Raw genomic sequence first — 8,219 nt, 5'->3', positions numbered from 1 at the left:
AAATAGCAGGAAAGCTTTACCAGCTGTGTAGTTTCCACTTTATGCTTATATTACCCACCTCTTCAACCTCAGTGTTGCCAATCACATGAAGAAAAACAGGTGTAAAGTGTCACGTGCCTTTTGATTGCTCTACATTCAAGTAACTGTGACACACAGTAATAGGAGCTTAACATAGCTCAATGCAATATTTTTTAAAAATTGTGAATCAAGCTAAGGAACAGGAAAGAAAGCTGAAGACTGCTAAATATTTCACATGTCAGACTTTGGACATAATAGTTGTGATTTCATGCAAAACTTTGTGATATCCCTTTGTTCCATCTGCTGTCATTGGTAATGCGAACAGCAGAGGGCAGCTTGAATACATAAATACAAACTAGAAGGGCGCATCTCCCAGTTATCAAAGGCATGCTCTCTTTTACATCGCTGGTTTCCCAGCACACAGATCAGCTCCTGTCTGACAGCTGGCTGGTCCGCAGAGAGCCAGGGACTCTGATCAGCATCAGCCCTATCACAATACCACACTGGGGACACAGTGGAGGAAGTGGAGAATAAAAGAATTGAGAAATGTCAGGTAATTGACCAACACCGTCCAAGTAGCAGGTAATATTTTGAAAGCCCCGTGTCAATTTGGAAGGCATATCAAATCTCGAGCTCTCTCTGTTGTGTTCGCGCTCTCTCTCTCTTCCTCTCACTCCACCTCACTCTTTCCTGCAGGTTGCAGAGAGTTACAGCACCTGCTGCTGAAGAACAAACCTCAAAGACAACACTCTATGCTGCTTTTTTTGTTAAACCTGTGTTCAGCCATTGTCTACTCCCCTCCTCCCCCTTCCTGAGCTTCAGCTCTCCTCCTCCTCCCTCTCTCTCAGTCCCTCTCTTTCTCTCAAACACACACACCACCTCTCTCTAACCCTCTCTCCCTCTCTCACTGTGGCTCAAGATGAATCTGCCAGCATGTGCCCATGCTCTTCATCACTGTCAGGTGCCCCATGGTGGTCCTCCTCCTCTTTCTCAAACTGGGCACCAACCGCTGGCTAGAATTATTCCTCACCTCCAAAACTCTCCCCACTGTTTCTAAATAAATGTGGCTGTAGTAACCGAGGAGTGTTGCTCATCCATCTTTACCATGTTGTGTGTGGAGTGTGCAGTGTTTACTGAACTAGACAGAGACCCTAATAAGCCACACAGTAAGTGTAAAGACCTAAAGTAAAGAACGCAGCACAAAGTATCAGATTTTTGGCATTGGCTTAGAGTACTCATTTGTTCCACATGACAATTTCAAGAAATTAGATTTATTTATTAGTGCCAGCAGCCGAATTTGCATTGCGATCCTTTAAAAAAAATGATACAGAGACATCCACAGTGGCTATCAGGTTCGTAGCAGCTCATTAGCAGATATTTGACCAGTTATATTAGACTCATCGAAAGGGTTTATTGATAGATAAGAGACTGTTTTTGTTACATTTGACACGAGAATAACTGCTAATGTTAAATTTGTAATTAAGGCACAAAACATAGCTGCACCTGCATCTGTTGTCAGAATTTGTAAGTGTCAGAATGCCCGATAAAGATGCAACACTGTGCCCCAGCTTAATGTTTAAGTAGAAGACACCTACACATGATGTATCATGGTGCATGCAGCTGTTGAACAAGGTGTGCAGCGATTCCTTTCTTCTGTGCCGATAATCAGCAGACAATTAAAGCGGAAGCATTAATTTGTTTTTCTTTGAGGTAATTAAGCTCTTCCACTTGAGTGGTATTGTCTTTATTGTCTCCAGCTTCATGCAAATGTGCTTTCCTTTCAATCTTTTGTTGCATTTACTGTAACGTCTTTCATGCAGCCAACATTAAATAATGAGGGAATGCAGACAACACAAACGATTTTGTATTTTGCCGAAAAAATAAAAAGAACAGGGGTTCCGAGTCGCTTAAATGAGCAAAGCACCTGGAATGCAACTTAACTTGCAGTTAAGTCAAATGACCTGCAGTACCAGACCTTTAGTTGATCTCTGGTGGAGCACATTAGCTGGGATTCTTTCCTTTTCAGAGTGAATCTCATTCCTCAACACAAATGCACATACTAAGTTCCTAAAGTTCAATTTTAAATGGCTTCGTAATTAACAAGTAAGCCAAGCTTTAAAATGTCACATTTATTGTATTTCCATATCTCTGAAATTCAGTCCTGAAACAGAATGATGTGTGTTTTATAGTGGTTATGATAAGAGGCTTACACAGTCAAAATCTCAATATAGATCATTTTGACAAACGTCTTTGGTGGCCACTCGTTAAATTGGTTTCACCCGCATATTTGGGCCTTATTTAAAAGATATCTTTGAATAATGGTAAGCAGTTTAGCTCCTCTGAAAAGAGGAGGGTGAAGCAAATGAACTCCATTTCACTCTGTTTTGTTTAATCTATAATGTTGTAGGTTTTCTGCAGTCTTTTCTCACTGAGTTTATAGCTTCCATATTCTAGTACAGATTAATACGGCTTAGGCATACCTATCTCGAATTTAAGGCAGTCAAATACTCCTTGTTGCATATCAAGGACGCAAGAACATATTATCTGATCACTCCTTGCATTCATTATATTAATGAATCAAACATGAATAAGTGTTGCTCTTCAAAAAAAAAAAAAAAAGCGCATTACCATAAACATTAATATTAATGCCATTATGTGGTGATGCTGAGCTAAAATATCTAATGACATGTTTCAATATGCCAGTGTTTGCAAAAATAGAAAGAAATTCAAATAAATGTAATTGCTTCTTCAGTATTTATGACAATGATGTCTTTTTGTGAACGCAAACATGTTTTACTCGTCTTTAAAAAGATGCTACAATGTGTTGTTTGTCAGGCAGGTAAGATCTACAATATATTCTCCACCTTCAGTGTTTTTGCTTCTCACAGGCATAGCTGTTTAGAATAACAATGTACATCTGCTAGAACTTAACAGATTTTAAAATGCTGCATTTTGGTTGTACACGGGAGCAAAAAAAAAAAAAGGACCAAACAAAAAAAAACTCCATTAAATATTCTGTGAAAATATATCATGACATTTCTAGAGGGCGAATAAAAAAGTATATCATATATTTCAGCAACATGGAGCCACATGTTGATATCGACACACAGTGACTGCGTTATATATCTTTAGCTTTTCCTCTGGAGAGAACAAGAAAGACTCTGTGCAGTTAATCATAAAGAAAACAACAAACTGTGGCATACATCTGAAGAATGTGTCCCAAATATTTTGAAAAGCTGTTGCATGGTCACTTTTTTGGTACCAACAGGCTGGTTGTATTTTACTCCTGCTGCAACGTTGGCTGTCAACAGAGCTCCCATCAAAAGCAGCAGTACCATCCAGCGCCTAGAGCGTCTGGCTCTGTCCTCTTTTTCAGCCAGACCGGTCTCTGGCAGCTGCACGCATGCACACTGGCCGAGGTCAAAGCTGTCACTTCAGAGGGCACTGTCAAATCTCAGCCAACGCTGGATGATGTGGGAGTGCTCCCTACAATCACCCAGATGTTTCCAATCAGCTGGACTTCTCCAATACTCCTCCACCACTTTCTGTACTGAGTGTGGAGTGTCACCCTCTACCACTGGAAACATTTTATGAAAGTGTGTGAATGAGAAAATCAGATTAATTGAAAGCTCTGGTGACATTTCAAATAATAATTTACATTTTCCCCCCAACTCATCACCTGATCTCTTGGCACATTCCACTCCTTTAAAAGAATCAAAAGCCACAGTTAATACAAAGAGTTTTATGAGCAAGTTTTCACTGTAATGTTTCAGTGTAAGATTTTTAACCAATAACAGTGATGGGAATGTAATAACTCACTGACAGGTGCCTTATATTGCTTTAACTCTTCTTAACCCTATTATTTAACTGAACTATATTTGTTTTCTGTCCATTTTAATAAATGGTAAGACAAAATATGTTACATCCTTCAAGGCTATTTTCAGAAGGGCTGATAATTAATTGGCTTAATTAATATAACTGTTGTGCTGCAGTATGTATGGCTGCACAGTAAAAAAAAGCCACATGTTTTTACAGCTTGTAGTATCTAAAACATAAAATATGATAACAGAAAATCTGTTAGTTTACAACTTCGCAGTTAAGTAGGAAAACTGACATATTCTGCTTTGTCACCTTGTCTCCATGTCAGACAAAAATAGCACATGTACTTATAAATTATAATAGCAGGATAAAAGGAACCAGGACAGATGTAGAGGACTTTGGTGTTAACCAGTTTTCACAATAAACTGGAAGAGACAAATTGTAGCTATATAGGCAAATGAGTGTTGGATTGTAAAGTGTTTAGAGAACTGTAAGGTCCTTTGTGTCCAAAAGTAATAAAAAATAATGAGCACTGAGAAGAAAAGACACAAAGTAAATCTTTGATTAGGCACAAATTGGGAAACTTTTAGGATTAAAAAGAAGAAGAAGAATTTTTGTAATTAAAAGCCCATTTTTTTATGTCAAAAATTGACTGGTCTTAATTTTAGTTGCACTGTATTGCCTTACCTTTAAAGGCATTGCATTTAGTCTAACTCATGCCAAACCAAAGTTACATAAAAAAAAAACGTATTTTAATATAAACCCCAGACCATTATTTGGCATAGGTAAAGTTTAAAATGTAAAGTAAGTCAGTAGCTCAGATATATAGTGCGCTCTGTCCAGTGTGCTTCAGAGTGGACCAAGTGAGGGGATTTAGGATGTGAGAAGCAGGTTTCCCCCTACGGGCTTTAACAGGGTATTCTGGTTATTCAAAAAAAACAAACAAACCCCAAAACAAAACAAAAAACACACAAGCTTGCCTATTACAGTTTGTCAGTGTCTCTGAAACTCAAAATGAATCTACAAGTCTTTTATTTATTTCAACTGTAGGAATTACACCCCCTGCAAAAGCAAATGTGTTAAACGTGCCGAATGGCATTATTTAATTCTAGATGTTTGTACCTCGAGGAGCAAAAATGAATGATCCTTGACTTCGCAACAGCACAACAGCGAGACAAGGCGTGCCTCAACCATCCAATGCAAATTACCGCAATTTAGAGTGTTATATTCAGCGGGAGACCATTGCTAAATGGTCAGACAAGCTAGTCACAGATATTAAAATAAATTATGTCTAATTTGAATTTTAGTCACGCTACATTAACTAATAGAAAGTTATTAACATTTCAAAAGACAGAAAAAAAGCTTTTGCCTGCAAAATTAACAGTGGCTGGGCTGACCTGTAAGCCATGCTGTCTGATCACTGTAATGACAGTGTAATGGCATATTTACATTAAAATCTGGTCTGCTAATATGGGATTCAAAATGGGAGGCTCAGTCAAGGATTATTTAGTCTGCCCTGTTGGCCTCTCGCTGAATGTTTCTTCCTTAACTTCAATACAAAGCAAAAAGTTCTCATTTCATGACTATTTATGTGGCTGGTCTCTGTGCTTTGCCTTCCCTCTCACCGCCCTAATGTTCTCTTTAGTTCCAACCTTTTATCTTTCATCTCCTCTCTCTTTCCTCTCCTTGGTCTTTAAAGGCAATAATTATTTCACTTCAGAAATGTCAAAATACTATACTTCAGTTGTATCTTAAGGAGCCTTGTTGGGATGAATGGAATTCTTCACCGACACAGATGAGTAGCCCTCTCCCACCATCCCTGAACCGTCTGATATTGCAGTCTTTGAAACAAGAGAATTTCTTTGCATTTTAAATATTCCCAATTCATTTCCCTCTACTTTGATATTCTCCAAGAAACCGCTGCGCTATTTCAAGATAGAGGATGTGAGCAAAGCAGTGATAGGATCACAGTGGCGGAGAGGCTTTAGGTTTAAGGTTTAATTGGTGTGAAAGCAGTGATGGAACGAATTTCTTGTAATGTTGACTATATTTTAGCTTTGAATTAGCCCGGCTCTGCACGAGTGCAAGGCTGAATATGAACGGAAACAACTTGGGCTGCAATTAATGATTAACCTGCAGATTTCTTTTGTTAATTGATCAAATCTTTAGATGAAAAAGAGTCAGAAAAAGCTGTGAAAAATACTGAAGACAGGTTCGAACAACACACCATGACCTTTTCAGATGTTTAACGCTCATGATTTAACAATAAGAAAGAGACTGAAAATGACATTTATGGAGGAGTTCCAGGGCAAAAACTGCTGCTCACCAATAAGAACACAAAGCTCATTTTACATTTTTTTTACATTTTATGCTAAAAATTGTAACTCTATTGCCATCTACGTATACAGAAATTCATATTAGACAGACACACTGCTTACAATCAGAAATTATGAAGTTTTTCCATGAATAGTCCCACAAATAGTTGCTGCAGGATATTTAAGAGCAAAACCATGCACTTGGCAATCCTGCTTTTATATGGGAATAGAACCAGAATAAAACCAGATGCCAACCAGCTGACATGAGTCTCTTATTGCAAAGAGACAGATGGGTTGAGCTCATCAGTGCAGACTGACTCAGACTGATTGCAATGTGTTGCCAATCTGTTTTTGTTTATTAGTATGATGACAGTTATTTGCAGATCTTTGCCAGTCTATCTGAGAGCGATTGTTTGGGGATAGGTTTCCCACCAGGTGACGTGTGTGATCACTTTGTAATTGAGAGTTGGAACGCAGAGTTTGAGGGTGTTACACGCTTAACTTCTGAGCAACCCGTTGCTCTACTACTTACAGTCGGTTATTTCTAGTTGCAAGGAGGTTGCTGACTTATTTTTAATCCAGAACCATTGAGTATTAAAATACTGCAGTAAGATATGATTACAGCATGAAAAATAATCAAATAAAAAGCTACTCAAGTCAAGTTTACTTTGTAACAGTAAGGAAAATATAAACGAATTACTAGCCCATACAACAGAGTATTGGAGACTGAAAACAAATGCAGAATACATTCATTTAAAAGCATCCATCAAAGCCAGAATCAATGGTATTTAACACTCCACAAGTAAAAAAAATCGATATGTCAATCAAAATAGCAACGTTAAGTAAATTTAACTAAAAGCATTAAATAGATCTTAAATCTTATAATCATTTGAATTCCTATTAGAGGCAAAAAAATTGCCTTTGTTTTATTTGTGCAAGAGGTTTTACATTCAATAAATGCTTTATAAAAACCTTCATCTACATCATATCATATTCTTGTGTACATAATTTCCACAGCTTTGTTATGTGTACTTAACTACAAATAGGTAAGCTTGGGTTCTTTTTAAAAAAATCTTTGTTATTTTATTAACTTTTTAGGATTTAGAATTTATTTTCTGCTTTATTTATACTGGATACTTCAACTGAACACTAGCAGGAGGTGTTAAAATAAAATGTTACTCAAAAGACTTTAATGGTGCTTTGACTTTGCTGTCCTTGCTTTACTTTGTTGCCTTTTAGAAACAAATCCATTATTGCCACATGGACTCCACATGACTGTTGGCTGTGAATGTTGGACTCTTCCTTCCTGCAGGTGGGAGGAGGTGATATGTATTTAAAAAAGCAAAATGACATCTAATATTTAGCATTAGTGCTTGTTTCCCAGACCCAGAGTGGACCTGACCATCTGCTCCCCTGGTCAGATGGAGCTATGATTTTTGGCAGTACTCAGAGCTATTCCATTGGCCTCCATCTCAAAGGACACCAAGTATTATCAGATTTCTCTTTCCTAGAAAAACTGAGACAGTGGCACTATAAGAATAACAATATGCTTAGAGGAGGAAGGGGTGGAGGATAAAATGGGTAGAACGGAGGGAGTGGGACAACAATAACAACAAGTTGTCTTGGTAGCAGCCAGATACAGTCACATTACGGATGGATTCACTTCAGAAACGTGGAGAATTAATATCCTAATGAAGCTTCGAGTGGCTATTAGGTGTGTGTAATGTGGCTCCAGGGGGCTGGGATAGATGTCCAGCAGCTTTAGGCCCTTATTTGCGCGCGGTCACCTCAGCGGTTGCTTTTATTAGGGTAACATTAGAGGAAAAGGGAGAATGCCACAGAAAGATAACGTTTTATTACTCTGGTTCCCAGGGAGCCATGCTCTACCTGTCAGAGGCACACAAAGCATGCTGTTTTAGTTCATTTTTACAGCTAAATATCTCTGTTACAAATGTTTCTGTCTGTGGAACAACATTTGGGCTATTATCACCAAAGTGGTCCAGCGTTGCAGAAATGAGTTATTTGGTGTAATGTTTCAAACTGTGCGAAAGGATTTCGGTGCCGACA

General features: G+C 38.1%; 1 long non-coding RNA gene across 1 annotated transcript; it reads left to right on the top strand.

The window, feature by feature from the left end:
• The first annotated feature begins 432 nt into the window (after nucleotides 1-432).
• LOC145421145 (uncharacterized) lies at nucleotides 433-1,098 on the top strand. Its single transcript, XR_013902452.1, has 2 exons — nucleotides 433-571; nucleotides 715-1,098. It is a non-coding gene; the product is annotated as an uncharacterized LOC145421145 (long non-coding RNA).
• Nucleotides 1,099-8,219: the final 7,121 nt, after the last annotated feature.

The sequence above is a fragment of the Astatotilapia calliptera genome, chromosome 16 (genome assembly GCF_964374335.1).
Source record: "Astatotilapia calliptera chromosome 16, fAstCal68.1, whole genome shotgun sequence".
NCBI classification, from domain to species: domain Eukaryota; kingdom Metazoa; phylum Chordata; class Actinopteri; order Cichliformes; family Cichlidae; genus Astatotilapia; species Astatotilapia calliptera.
The sequence above is the reverse complement of the archived record's forward strand: the minus strand, read 5'-3'. Positions and strand labels throughout refer to the sequence as shown.